We start from the raw sequence: 14,818 nt of genomic DNA, 5'->3' as shown, positions 1-14,818 counted from the left end.
CCTTTGCCGCTGGATCGTTTTGGTGCTCTTATCTCTTACATGTGTTGTCCTATGAGAGACCTGCTTGAATGTGGAAATGAGGGAGCCTGAGCCCAGCTGGGCACGTTGGGATGGTGGGAGGACCCACCAAGCAGCTCCTTGGTGACAGCAGGGCCAAGGCAATGCTCTGACACTGACAGACAGCATCTGCCCATGGCTGCAAGGTTGGCCAACCTGCTTTTGGCAGCACTTCTTGATGCTGTGGGGGACAACCAGGGTTCTCCTGCTGGGGTCCTCAGCTCTTTGAAGTGAGCCCTGGTTGTTTACAGGCTGTTTCATTGCAAACACCTGCTGGGCCCAACCTGCAGCTTCTCCTGGGGAAATGCTGGAGGGTTTCTTTGGGAAGCTGGCTGGGAGCACAGCAGAGGGCGAATGGTTTATCTTTATTATGCAAGCATTTATGACTGGTTTACAACTGCAGCTTTGTCCTTTTATGAGATGTGGTAAAAAGGGAGATTCTTCCATCCATCTGACAGCGGAGCCGTGGTCACGGAGGCTGCTGCTGACTCCTCTTTCACTGGCAAAGCCTCGCGTTAAACTTTGACGTGTTTACCGAGTCCTCTGCCCCCCAGAGCTCGTGCTTCATTTCAGCTCACAGCTCAGTGACAGGAGAGCTGCTGTGGGAGGGGAAGGAGGTTTCCAGCAGCAGTAACTCACTCCTATCTTTTGTTCATAAAGGCTTTCTGGTCTGACGGTGGCCATCCACATTCCCAGCTCACCGACCTGGAATGAGTCTGTGCTCTGCCAGCGTTGTGGTTTAGGCCTTCACAAGGAGTCAGTAACGTTTTTTTTTTCCACAGTTTCTGGCAGCATAAAATTTTCACTTCAGTCATTCTGGATTGGAACAGCTTTCGGTATGAATGCCTCCACCGTGTGGTGTTTGGTACTTCCTGAAGGTCGGCGTTTTGGTCCTACTGAAACTGGCAGAGACCCCCATCAATTCATTGCCATCAGATTTTGGGTTGAAAGAATGACAGCGTGCAGCCGCACCTCAAAAAGTGGTTTTGTTTGATCACCTTCTGTGCAGTGGCCTGCAGGGCTGGGTTCTTCCAGGTGAGCTGCCTGGAGCTGCAGTGTGTGAGCTGCAGAAGCACTCATGGGTGTGTGCTGCTGATGCTCAGCTGGTTCTTGGGATCACAGAGTTGCTTAAGGTGACCCCTAAGGGTGATGCAGTTCCCACCTCTGCTGTGGGCTGGTTGCCAGCTCTGATTGCCCAGGGCCCCATCCAACCTCAGCACCTCCAGGTGCCCCCAACTTCTTTCTTTGGGCCCCTCCACTCTCTGAAGCAAGTTTTGGAGAGAGGGAAGGTTTCTTTGTGTGGTGCCACTTCCATGAGGAGCATCTCTGCTCTCATTCAGTTGAGGCCTCAGCTTCAAACCCTGCTGACTTCTTGTGCATTTCAACCTGGTCCTCTCACTGCCTGAACAAGCAGATGAAACGTGCCTGGTACTTTATCAAAGGCAAAGCAGTGGCAGTGTGAAATAGCACAGCTGTCCTACCAGCTGTGTTAGGGTAGCTGGGTGTAAAAGCGACATTTTCCATGTCTTGTCTGTTGATGAATGTCACGTAACAGGGCGCTGCGAGCACCGTGTTATGTTACATGGACTTCTGATGGAGCAGCTTTATCTGTGCTGGGGCTCAGCCACCGCCTTTCTCAGAATTCCCATTGAAAGGGCAACGGCTGCAGCACGAGGTTCCTCAAACAGGGCTGTGTTGGCTTTGGAAAAACCAAACCTGAGCTGCTCCACCTTCTCCTACTGCAGCACCTCTCTGCAGGCTCACAGTGCTGCAGCAGTGAGGAGTGAGGAGCTCCGGGTCCTTGGCTGGGCTGCCCCCGGCTCTTTGGTTTCGGCCCCAACACACGCAGGGCCCCACTGGAGCTCCCCTCGGGTGGTTTCCTTTCCTGCACTGCCCCGGCCGTGGGCACAGCGCCCGGAGTCGTTTTACTCATTGCCACGACTGTCAGTGCCCCCTTTCTCTGATTTTAGGATCCTACAATGTCCTCACTGTGCTGCTCATCTTCGCTGCCTGTTTCTCTGGTGCTGTGCCCAGCCGCGCCTCCAGCCCTGGCTCTGTGTTTTTTTTTCTCTGCTCTCTGCAGTCTGTCTGTAAATCTGTCTCCAAACCCTTTTTTCCCCCCTTCCTGTGTTTCTGTCGCTTTGCTGCTCTCTGTGCTGCCTCTCAGACCGCTCCGTTAGTAGCTCTGCTTATAAAGATTTGTTGGTGCTCTTCCTGCCCTCAGGAGCTTCTCAGCAAATACAAGAATCAACACCACGATTCTTTGGACCTCCTGCTTCACCCTGCCCATGAAAGATGCACCAAAAGTAGGGGTGTGCTGTAGGAGAACCCAGCTCAGCCTCCAGCTCTGCTCTGGGAACAGCTTGTAGCACCGATGGGTTTTGGGCTCTATGGCCGGTGTGTGGCTGTGGCCCTGCGTGGGACAGGTCGAGTGAGTCATGAGTGAGACACGCATCTTAAAATGTCGAGTTCTTTACTGCAAGGATTATCATCGCTGTAAAAACAAAACCAAGGCTGCCACGGCCATCGAGAAATAGCTCTAAACCTCAGCCGTCTGTAGGGTGGAGCAGCCAAAGCTATGGATAAAAACCCATAAAGAGAGCAGGGCTGTGAAATATCTGCGGAGCACAGATGGGAGCTTGATGGTTTACGAGGCAATATACAGTGCAGTCCTTTCTCTTGAAGGGGAGGAAAGGCTCATGCTGCTCTCACTGGGACGTGACTGTGCATTTCTAGTGAACATTGGTGCTTTGGACCCCTGGCACTCTGCTGGGTGTTCTCAGCAACAATTTACATCTCCTTCCTTCTCCTATCTCCCCCTGGCAGCAATCTGGTTGGCACTGAGCAGATGCCAGGGCTGTTCCCATGTACTGCAGCACTGCAGAGCCATGCACTACCTTCATGTCCCAGCTTTGATGGCAGGCATCTCATCTGTGTGTTAACCATCACAACAAACTGCTGGTCTCGGTTTTCATTTTGAGTTTAGGGTTCCTTTAAACACATCTGAATTGTGAAACCATCTTTCTGTAGCTCAGTATCCATTCCATCTTGTTTGTTGCAACCACCGAGCGTTGTTTCAGTATGGAGGGTTTGGTATCTTCAGCTTGAGAGTGCTGGTACCTTTAACACAAGGTCTCTACCGTAGCAGCAGGAAATCAAGGTAGTGCTGGTACAGATCCAATTGTTTCTTCAGTCACGAACCCCTCTGTAAATGGCAAAGAAATATAAGTTTTGACAAAGGGAGTGATCCTTGGTGGGCACCAAGGAGAGGTCCAACCTCTGGGTGTTGGCTGGGGAGCAGTGGGGTGCTGGTGGCTGTGGGTGGTTGGGGGGCTCCTGGGAGGAGGGTGGGTTCATGCTGGCGTTTTGTGCCGTCTTTCATCTGCAGTAATTGAGGATAATTGCTACTCTGAAACTCACTGAAGTTAGGAAAGCCCTCGAAGTGCGCGTTCTGTCTGCCAAGTACATTGGCAGTGCCAGAACGTACTGTTTCTGGAATGGACTCTCCCCTGGGCAAAACTAAAGTTTATGGTTTTCTGTATGAAAAAGATAAAAAGGCAAGTCGTGCAGCTGTTGATCAGAACCCAAACGCTGGGGACACATGCACCTCCTGCCTGCTGACCTCCAGCTCCCTTTGCTTTGCCCTCTGAGAAAGGAGGAAGGAGAGCAGCCCGTGTCCAGCTGGCCATTGCCTGGCATTGGGTGGGATGGGCCGGGGGCTGCCGTGCTTTGGGCACTGTAGTTCTCCGTGGGCTATGCTGAGCCACAGCATTGGGTTGGTGGATCCTTGTGTTGGACTCCTGCAGTATGAGGCTCGACACGTCTTCTTGGGAGCAGCATCCAGCTGTGCTTTTGGAATCAGGTGATTCTGATTTATATGCATTGTCCTGGCTTCAAAGCTCGTGCTCTTGTTTTCTTCTTTTTCTTCTTCTTTTTAACTTTTGAAGTGAAAGTGCAGAACTTGGCAAGCCTGACAGCAGCAGAGACCTGCATCCTGCCGTGTGCATGCAGCCCCTTGAAGCTCTTCGTTCAAAGAACCTACAGTGCACATCACGTGTGTGAGAGAGGGAGGATACAAGCACACCAGTGTTGTACAGTGGATGTTTATAAACGGACCCGTCTTAAGCAGTGAATTTAACCTTTGAGATGCTTCGGAGATGTCTGCTTGGCTTCAGAGCGAGTTAGAGGTGGGTGGCCATTGGTCCTGGGGTGGTCATGGATGGAGATCCCTCTTCATGAGGGTAACGAGAAATTGTACTGTCAGAGCATGTAGGTAAGAATAGAGAAGAGCCTTATCCAGGCAGAGGAGGTGATGCCTGGGGAGGCTGCAATGCCTGCTGATGGCACAGGGAGTCTGTGGTGCGAAGGGGGAGGCAGCGAGAGGTGACCACAGGGCCTAATTTTGGGAGCAGTGTTTGCTAAGGAGGAGGGCAGAGAGGTCAGTGAAGGAGCAGAGGCAGCAGTTTGGGTTGATGAAACCAAGATGTGGGCTGGGAGGGTTCGGAATAGGAGCAGAGACCTCAGATCTGCACCCAAGTCTTGACCAAACTCTTTCACTTCAGAAAATAATTATATATTTGAGAAACAAATATCTCAGAGGGGAAAAACTGACGGCACCACTGGATCGTTTCGTAGTGACCTCTGGACCTGGGCTGGTAAAGGATTTCTGTTTGTTATGTTGACCAAGAATTGCTTTGTATCACACTCTGAGCGCTGGACCGAAGTCACCTCAGCCTGGATCTCACTGATTTCTGCTTGCCCTTGTTTTAAGAGGGGAACCCCATGCGATTTATGCTTACATGAACCTTTGCAGGCTGTAGGTAATTGTTTGGGACTGACCCATTTTCTTGAGCCCATGGGTAGTTAATATGTTCCCGGTTGGCTGGATGGCTTGTGGTGCCTGTGCTGGGGTTTGTTGGTGCTGTGGTGTAGACACTAAGGAAGCTTCACTGGTGAACCCAGGAAGCAGAAGCATTGCTTTTGTCCCCATTATTGGCTTTTTGGAGCACAGTGGTTCTGTTAAGATGGGGATCTGTCTGCTGAGTTTGGTGGCTGCCTGGATTAGCTGTTATCTTGAGGACAAGGCTAATCCTTCATTGCATGGCGGGATAAAGAACTCAAATAAAATGCCTCGTCATCCCAGCTGCGTAATTAAGGTTCATAGAAGGTATCTGAGGGTTTGAGTTTGCTGGGTTTAGCAGCCGTGGGATGGGCAGAGAGGAGGCTGTGCCCAGGAGCTTTCTGGTGTGCGTTTCTCTCCTGAAGCAGTGGGAATGCCCTCCAGGTTTGCAGGGTGGGTTCTTGCTGGAGCCATGAGGTGCAGCACTTGGATCCTTCCTTGTACCTAATGAGCTTTGTGCCCTAATCCCCGGTGAATGCCACCTGCCTGGGGCCCTTGGAAGGACACCAGTTGGTTCGGGCTGGGATCCGAGTGGTTTAAAATCTATCAGCACCTCTCACCCTGGGGCAATAAACAGCTGTGTGCCGCAGTACAAACAAATTCATTGTGAAATGCCCCAAGTGACTGGGCGGTAAAAAAGAAAAGCAAATTGGCTTTCTCAGTTGAAGTGGATGCCAGGCAGCTTCAGCTGGGGCTCTTGGCATGGAGCTTTGTAGCTGGTGTATAGGGAGAAGAGGGTAACAGTGACCTGGATGTTTTGGGAGATTGTGTGTAAATCTGGGGGGAAATGGCTGCTTTTTTCAGTCTGTTGCCACCAAGTTGTGTGAGCAGCTTAAAGCCCCAGCAGCACCGAGGTGTCGGAGCCTGTAAGAAAGGGAGACAAAAGCCAGGCCTGTTTGGCTATGGGAAATACAAATGATGTGCTGATGTGGGGAAGGGGCTTAATGTAAACTAACTGAGGTCACCGAAGGGATGGCACATCCAGCTTGGATGCTCTCAGTGCTGGCTGCGTTACTCCTTTAATGCCATTTCTTTAATAAAAACAGTTATGTTATTGCAGAGGAGAAACAAGAGGTGAGTTCTGTTTTTAATGGATGGATGTGATGGATTTTACTTCTATAAAATAACCAGTTTATCGTAAAACATTATTTTTCCCCCCAGTTTGAGTGAAGGCACCCAGATAATTACCTCGAGTTGCTCTAGACACTGCCTATAGCCAGCTGTGCTGGTGTATTCATGTACTTTGAAGGCTTTTCTTAATGTTTTGGGGGGAAGTAACACCCGCTGGGCTGCTGCTGTCTGTGTGACCGCTGCTTCCTGCACAGCCCTGCAGAAGATGCAGGAGGACAGACACAGCACCAGGCTCTTGCAGCAGGGCCGTAGCTTTGCTTGGTGCCTGGTGGTTCTGCAGATGGTGCATGCAAACTGATGGCAGTGTGCAGCCCGTGCTGCAGGAGGATTAATTGTTCAGCATCTGTCTAACCTCATTTCCTGTGAAACCTCCCAGCTGAAGAGCTGCTGTTGTTTTGTGTCCTAAAACCATCTGATTTGGGGGAAAAAAAAACCCAAACCAATGCAACTTTATTCTACTTTGCTGCGCCTTCCTTAATTGATCCCTAAAATGCTTAAAACATTTTAGCACTAATTTCCTGAGTTAAGAGCTTATCTGGACTCCCGGCGGTGCGAACTTTCATGGTTATCAGCTGGAGACCTCTTAAAATCTTGCCAGAAATCCTGATTGCATGAAGGGTGGGGATTATCCTCCCACATACCCGGAACAGTGTGACCTTTATGTGCCACAGAGAAGCTGGGAACACAGTTGGAGGGGTCGGGGGATCTAACTGGTCTTCATTTCTTAAGCCTTGAAGTTTTGGGTAGAAAGCATATGTGGGCTCCTTGCATAACTGAAAGTTCAGTGCTGGTTATTTCAGGTTAGTTCACTTACAAGCAGAGTTCCGATGATGCCCTTGAGTTGTCAGTGGTTGCTTGGATGCATTTTGAGCACATCCTGTTACGGTCATGAAGCAAAAGTGAAAGCTGTGACTGATTTGTGTTGGTGGGATCTTGTCCCATTCAGTTTGGTGCTGGTGACTTGCAGTGGCAATGGAGACTTCAGAGAAGACCTGCATGCAACTTACATTGCTGTTAACGACCCTAAGTGCTTTGAAGGCTTTCTGCATGGGAAATGTCAGCGCTGCAAGCACAAGCACTGAGCAGGAAGCCACTGCAGCAAGCTCCTTACCAACCCCAGCAGCTTTCCTGCTCCCAGGTGAGCTGTGCTGGCTGTGTGGCATGGCTTGCCTTGGCTCAGAGCACATGTGGGATGGGCCCTGAGATGTTTGCATGGAGCTCTGAGATGCTGCTCCTTGACTTCAGAGGCATTTGCTTGGGGAGCTGTTAGGAGAAGGTGCAATGTGTATTGAAGGGAGCATGGGTAGGATCAGGCCTGCTGGATCTAAGCTCCATCCAAGCTTCTGACTTTAATCCTTCAAACTGAATGGCTTTAGGGACTCCTGCTGAGTGCTGTATTTTTGCTTGGAGGCGCTTTTCAGAAGCATCCCATGCTCTCTGTGGATTAAGCACAGGTTCTTATGCAGAGGTTAGCTCTAGCAATGAAAGGAGTGGGAGCCCATGATTTGGGCTAGGTTCATTACAAAGCAGGAAAGTGGTGAGAGGGGAGCTGCCTGCGGGTCCAGAAGTGCTCCTGTCACCTTCTTTGTGTCAGAACAGGGAGAAGCAGCATGGCACCAGGAAACTGGCCCATAGTGGGGCTGCTGCAGCCCCTGTGAGCTCTGAGAGGCACAAGTCTGATCCTGAAAACCCTGCTGGTGTTCACGGCTGCCACTTCAGATTGGTGCAGCTGGTTAGAGGAGCGCTCTGTTCGTATTAACGAAGGTTCCTGTGCTCGCAAGCCTTCAATGGGTTTAATTACTTGGCAGTAACTTCCTTAAACCTTATTTGAATTAAAGCTAAATGTTTTGGCTGGTTATGTCACCACTGTATTAGTGAGGAATGCAGGAGAGAGTGCTAGTTTGTATTAACTGAGCTGCCTTAATCCTTTGTAACCACGCTTTGTAACGTGTGTTACTGTCTTACAGGGAGAGAAGACGTTTGCCCCTGAGACAGCAGAGTTCATTCCTCAGCATCTCTGTGAGAGGGCATGTTCTTTGTCCTCAATAAGGACTGAGAAAGTTCTTAGGAAGTGAGTGTTGGTAATTCACACACATTAGGCCCATTTCATACATCCTTTTTCCTGCAGTCCCCCTCCACATATGAGTGACCTGACTTTTTTAGTCATTCCATAGGGCTCCAGAGCAGATGCTTCACTAAAACCAGTGCTGTTGGACCAGAGTGCCTGCAGAAGTCATGATTCTCATGGTCGTGGTCCAGGTCAGCAGAAATACGCTTCCTGTGCGTTGCATATCTTTGCTGTCCTGACAGGAGAGGAGTTTGTTTAACCTTCTCACAGATGATCTGTCAAGAAGCCTCACCCTTTCCTTACCTTGTGTGTTTGTGCAACCTTATCACAGCTTACAGCTGATGTGTTTGGTTTGTATCCTTCTGTTGAAGATGTTCCCTAACATCCTCGGCCAAGGGGAACCAAAAACTGGGAGACAATGGCAGGTTTAATCTTCATAAAGCAGTGGGGCTTTTGCTTCCCTGGCAATAAGAGCAAGCCGTGACTTTTCCAGGTTTTGAACAAAGCCATTTTTCTTCGATGCTTCCAAATAATCTTTTTTTATCCCCTTCTCTCTGGCTCCGTAGCACTGAAATCGTGCCGTGGTTGCTGCAGAAGCCTCTTGCAGCTGCACGGTTCTTGTTGCCGGGCCCAGCTGGAAGCTGAGCCATCTCTGAGCCCATGGAATAACGTGTTGAGCTGAACCCTGTGGTTTGCTGATGGTATCGTTGCTGCTGCTTGTGCTCGTTCTGGGGAGAAACCATCCACGTGGTTTCTTATCTATTGCAGGCCAGAAATAACAGCACAGCTCCTGCAGCCTTAAGGAATTAGCCCAGTCTAGAATGGGAAAGTAGGGTGAAGGTGAAAAGGATATCTGACAATGTGCAGAGATGAGGACTAGAGATGAGGATGTCGGGTGCGTGTCTGGCTGTGGAGCAGCGTCTGGGTGACCCCGGGCTCCTCTGCAGGCACATGGGCTGTGCCTGCTCTGTGCCATCTGCCCTCCTGCATCCCAGTGCAGAGGAAGTGTGTAGTGTGCGGCCCCGCTCGTCCCACGAGGTGGTCGGGGCTGTCTCACGGACAGAAATGCCTTGTTTCCCTCCAGCCGGCACAAAGGCTCTTTTATAGGCGCTTGGCCATACATCTGCCGAGGTGCCTCAGACTGTTAGCGCCGGTTGCTGCTGTGCGAGGTGCTCCGAGGCTGCGATGCACAGGGAGATGTTGTTTGCATGCTGCCTCCCTTTCCATCTGGGGACAAGGAGCTGTGCTGTGTCCTGCACTGGACAAAGCCAGCTCTGGTTGTGCTGAAGTGCTGGCTTGGAGGTTCCTGCTGTAAAGGCAGGACTGGGATCCTTCTGTTTTGCACTTGGAAACTGAATTAAATGTCCGAATTTGGCAGAGTGGCTGTAGGACAATAGAATGTTCTCTGGGGAAAAATGTGTTGAATTTCTACTATAGAGACAGACCTGGCTTGGAACACTGTGTGTGCACCAGTGGGAGGAGGGCTCCATCCTTCACAAGGCACCTCACAGCTGGACTGAAGCCCCAGCTTTAGAGATGTTCAGCTTTATTGCAGCCTTTGGATGACTTTCTTCCTGTCTTTCTCCTCCCCCATCATTTCACCCCATCTGCCCCAGTCATTTTTTTTTTTCCTGCGTGTGTCCTCGTGCTGATTTCACAAAGAGACTTTCTGCTCTGCCCAGAAACGCACGCTCATCTTTTGAAATCCAGGGGAGGGAGCAAAGGGGGAGAGCAGGCTGCCAGCTGACTGAGTCCTGCTGAGTGCTGAACCTCTGCTGTTAGTCCCCATTGGCCTTTGGGCATCTCTCAGGTTTGCCATCTCCCCAGTTCCTGTGTTTGGTTTGCTGTGTTGCTTTTCCTTACCCCCACCAAGCTAGCTGACTGCTCCCCACTTCCATTCCCAAATAGCATTCCCATGCTGTCACCGCTGACTTTTTGACTTAAAGTAGAGCTTGGCTGGAAAAAACAACTTTTCAACAAATTACCACCAGATAGATCTTGTGGGATAAAGGAATAGCACAAGAGGGACGTGCCCTGATTCCCATTAAGCTCTTTTGCTTTCACAGTGACATTCTCTTGTGGATAAATGCTGAAACCTGGCAGCTGGGGGTGGCATGGGATGACCCAGGGCAGTGCAGTGTGTCACCGGCTCCATCCCTTGAGAGCAGCAGCCCTGCCCTGCAGCCACATGTGCCCATATCTGCTCTGCGCCCTGGGGACTGTTGTGCTCTCACCACAGGTCTGCTGAGGCTTTGAAGATGCATTTCACAAGGGGATGAGAAATTACTTTTCAGCTTAATTTTAGACTGGTTGCCATTTCTCGAGCAAGCTTGAAGGAGGGTGGTTTTGACCTTGCTTGCAGGGAAAACTCAGAAGCACCAGCTTTCCCAGGGCATTGAGGCAACTGTTACCTTGGGTCTAGAATTCTGTGCTTCAGCATCAGGGTGTCTTGCAAACCTTTCCCATGCTCTCTCATCCTGGGGTGGAAGGAGCACGTGGTGTGGGGGTGTCCACAGGAGGAGGAGCAGTGGGGCAAGGTGGGGAGCCCAGCCTGGGGTCCTGCATTCAGCCAAGCCACATGTCCCTCCCTCCTGCCCCAGTCATTTCAATTAAAATTCCACCGTCGGGGCTGAGGTGAGGGGAGGCAGGAGTTGACTTGTTTTCAGTGAGAAATGAATTTTCTGCCAGAATGAGCCTATTCCCAGGGTGAGCTCAGGAAGTGCCCCCCCCCCACCAGGATGGTGCAGAAAAAAGCCACAGGTAGAAATTGCAAGAAGTAATCAGCATTGTTTGCTTCGATTCCCCAGAGGGCATCAAAGAGTGAACGGATTGAAGTGGAAGCGAGGAGCCCTGCAGGGACAAAGCTGCAGTTCTCCCGCAGCCTTTCTGAACTGCAGCCCAGAGCACTCATTGGAGGCAATTAGTTAATGAAGATGAGGGGTGCTGATGGGATGCGCTGCTGGCATCGGGGAGCAGCACGAAGCTGTGGGGAAAAACCTCCTGGAGGTGAAAGGTGGCCAGAGCAAGAGTGAAACCCAGTGGGGTCTTGTTAGCGTGTGGAGTCCAAGTAATTCCAAATATTCTAAACAGAGGTCCCATGAGCAGAGATACGAGGGAACCAAATTCTTTTGGCGTTTGCAATATCAGGCTGACTACAAGAGCTGCTCTTGTGCAATGCTCTGCTGCACGATCACTGAGCAGATGTTGCTGCTTTTGTAACTGCTGCTCAGAGTTCCTGGTCCGTCTGCCTATATGTAAACCAAGTGGCCCATTGTGTTCACGGTAATAAAAGGTGAGGTTGGAAGTGCTGAAGGATAAGCTGTCTCTTGCAGTTACTGAAGGTACTGTCTCCTTATGGAGTGTGAGGACAACACCTTAAATGCACTTAACTTTGCTTGCAGGCAGCCTTTTTGATAATGGGGCTGGGCATATGGTGGGGAAAGCAGAGGAGAACCGAGATACCCTTTTAGAAGGGAAATTGGCCTAAAATAAGTAAACAATACAGTGTTACAAGGTGCAAGTCAAGGAACAACCTGCTGTTTTCCCTGGCTCTCACTGTGACGCAGCTTTAATCCTTAAAGCCAGAATCATATCTGATGGGCTACAATAATCTTATTTTTTCTAGACATAGAACTCCCCAGTGCCTGTCTCCCCCAGGCAAGGAGGAATACCTGCCAAGCAAGCAATGCACTCTGAAACTCAGCTGCTTTGGCATGGCAGCAAAACCATCCTGCGCTAATGTGACGAGTGTGATGCTGATGGGATGTGTTCTGGCACGGCATCCGAGTGAAATCTAAGTGGGAACACTCAGGCACCTGACTGGTGGCCAGCACAGAAAAAAGCCCTGGGCAGCCTGCATTGTAGCTGGTATAATTTCATGCCTGGTTACCATGCAAAATAGTCAACTCCTCATCCAAAAAAGAGGTTTGAGAGTGTCTTCTGAGAGCGTGTTTTCTTCCTGTCCAAGCAGGGAAGAGCAGTGGCTTGGATTTTGTTTTCTTTGGGAGCCAGTTTAACACCACTGGTTGTCTTTATGCCTTTGCACGATGGGGCAAAACAGGCAGATCCAGCTTGGGGTTGGTGCCAGTTTCATCAATATGATGATTATATGCAGAAGAAAAGACCAGTGGTGGTTCTTGTGGTGTTTCAGTGGTGAATAGCAGTGAAACACGGCCATCTCTTAGTGTTGCTATTGTGTTGGTGTTGTATTTTTTTATCTTTATTTATTTTTAAGCCTTCATATGTTTTGTAGAGTCCTGCAGTCCTTTCTGTGTCCGCCCTTGTGAATCAGACCACAGCTATAACTCTGCAACTTGGAAATATCCTTCCAAACCCAGTCCTGCATCTCCCACCAGACAATAATGAGCGCTGAAAGCTGAACGGAGCCCATTGATATGTTGATGATCGGTATTTTTTTCCTTCTGATTAGCATTCAACCTGTGTCTTCTATAACATTTCAAACAGACCATGGGATTGTCCATTCTTCTTAGATCCAGTTGCCCAGTGGATTTGAGCCTATCCTGCCAGGAAGGATGCTGGCACTACCTCCTGTTTGGTCCATTGGCTCGTTGTGCTGTGGTCAGAGGTAGATATGATCCAATTCGGGTTGTTTTCAGCTCCCCAGGAGTGACCTGCTGGGCTGACAGCAGCGTTCTGCTGTGCCTGACCTCATGTCATGTTAAGGTTTGTAATCCCTGTGCCCATGCAGAGAGCTCAGAGGGCAGCAGCTCCCTGTTCCTTGAGGCAGCTGGAGCTGGGAGCTTCCCAGTGCTCCCCATGGGCACAGCACAGGACCTGGGCTTTTTTCTTGACCTTCCTTCAAAGTGACTTCTAGGAAATGCTCCATGAAATGGTCTGTGTTAGGGCTGGCTACAGCATCCCCTCTCTAGCAGATGCTTTATCATGGTTCCGTGCCCTGGGTGGTGTGTTATAGTAGCAGAGTTGTTACTTACAGCCCCAGAAAGCCCTGCTGGGAGCTCCTTGGGGCAGCTCAGTGCTAAATCTGCTGTTGAAGCCCTTTTGTGGGGAAATCTTTGTGGCAGAAGGATTTCAGGTTTATTAATTGCTCTAATTTTTCAGCCTAGAGAAAGAGGTCTTAAATCATTCCAGAAGTAACGAATCAGCTCCAGGTGTATTTATCCTTAATGAGATAACATTGTAATGAAAGAGAACAATTTAGCTTAACAGAAACGTCTTACTAAATGCCTTTCCCAGTCCTAAAATGGAGTGAAGATTTTTTTTCCCTCTTGCATTTTCTCCTTCCCCCCTCAGGGCAAAGCCTTGCAGAAGGCGTCCTGACAATGAATGTTCTTTTGTTGGGATGAACTCGCAATCACCGAGGTGAAATTTGCTCTTTAAGGTGTTTGCACTCAGATAAAGCTCTTTTATACGTGACATTTCCTGCGCTATAGCAACTGCCTTTAAAAATAGCATGTAAGGAGGACTTCATTTCACACAGGCTCTATGTAGCTTGTGCTTCCTTTTAAATATGTCAGTGCCATTTAACAAAGGCTTGTGTTGCTGCTGTCCCTTCCCAGGTGGGCTGTGTGTCCATGAGCTCAGTGGTGCAGCCAGGCACTTCCAGACAAAGGTGTGTGTGTCTGTATGTGCTCATCAAGCTGTGTTCAACACCCCCTTAATGCAGTGAAGATGTCTGCTTTGTAGCTCATGGATGAGGTTGCGCAGAGCTCTGTTAGAGCATGAGCTCCATGCAAGGCTTTTTCCAGCACCTCCCTCCCCACGGGAGTGGTTGCACTTTTTGCAATTGCTCATATCCATCCTGTAACACCATGAGGTGCTGCACAGCCCAGCAGAGTTCTGCTTAGTGAGGGGTCCTGGTGGGCTCAGCTCCCCTCTCCTGCTGCATTTAGTGCCCTTTTCCCCTCTTTTTCTTTAGTTCTTTCTCTTCTTTTGCAGATAGATTTAGGCCACTGCTTTTAAAATGGTTCAGTTTCCACCTTCGATGTGCTGAGGCTGCTGGAGCTGCTTTGCTTCTAATGCTATTCAGGATGTGCCTTTTTTTATAACCTGATTTTTTTTTTCCCCCCTTCTTCAGTCAGGTCTACAAAGAATACTCTGTTCCATGTGCTTTATGTGTATGATTCCTCCTTAAAGGACGACTCATTTCCTCTACTTTAGAGGTATTTTCTTAAATCTGTCACTTCCTGTCTCTTTCTTGGCTGTCTGATTTGCCAGTTTTTCTCCATTTTTTTTTTTTCTTTCTTGTTCTTTTTGTAACTGTTCCACTCATTAACTTCTCAGATCCTTCGGGAATCGCGTTTTGCCCAGTCGAGGTGAAACTCCCTTTTTACTCTCTGGCAAGAAATATTCGACGATTCATTTAATTGCTAAATTGGCTTCCAAGCAGAAGCAGGCTGGGAGGACTGCAGGGGAATTAATCATGCCCGTTTAACAGAAGGGATTGAAAATGTGAAGGCTGCACTCAGGACGTCAGCAAGGGCTGAGCTGCACAGTAGCTAACAGGGGTTTGGTGTTTTAGCATCCCTCAGAGCCATTTCTTGCTGGCTTTCCCAGCGCCCTTTTGTCTTAAGGAGCAGAGCACACCCTGCCACAAGACAGCGATGCCTCCTCTGCTTTGCAGAGCAACTCCTGCTGCAAGGGGAGGCTGCAGGGGACACCTGAGCACTCACAAAGCAGCACAG

The 14,818-nt window shown here is 49.7% G+C and overlaps 1 protein-coding gene across 1 annotated transcript in view; it reads left to right on the top strand.

Annotated features, from left to right (window-relative positions):
- The window catches only part of CHSY1 (chondroitin sulfate synthase 1), a 57,895-nt gene that overhangs the window by 6,280 nt on the left and 36,797 nt on the right, over positions 1–14,818 (top strand). The gene's annotated exons all lie outside the window — the stretch shown is intronic.

This window comes from Coturnix japonica, chromosome 10 (genome assembly GCF_001577835.2).
Source record: "Coturnix japonica isolate 7356 chromosome 10, Coturnix japonica 2.1, whole genome shotgun sequence".
Lineage (NCBI taxonomy): Eukaryota > Metazoa > Chordata > Aves > Galliformes > Phasianidae > Coturnix > Coturnix japonica.
The sequence above is the reverse complement of the archived record's forward strand: the minus strand, read 5'-3'. Positions and strand labels throughout refer to the sequence as shown.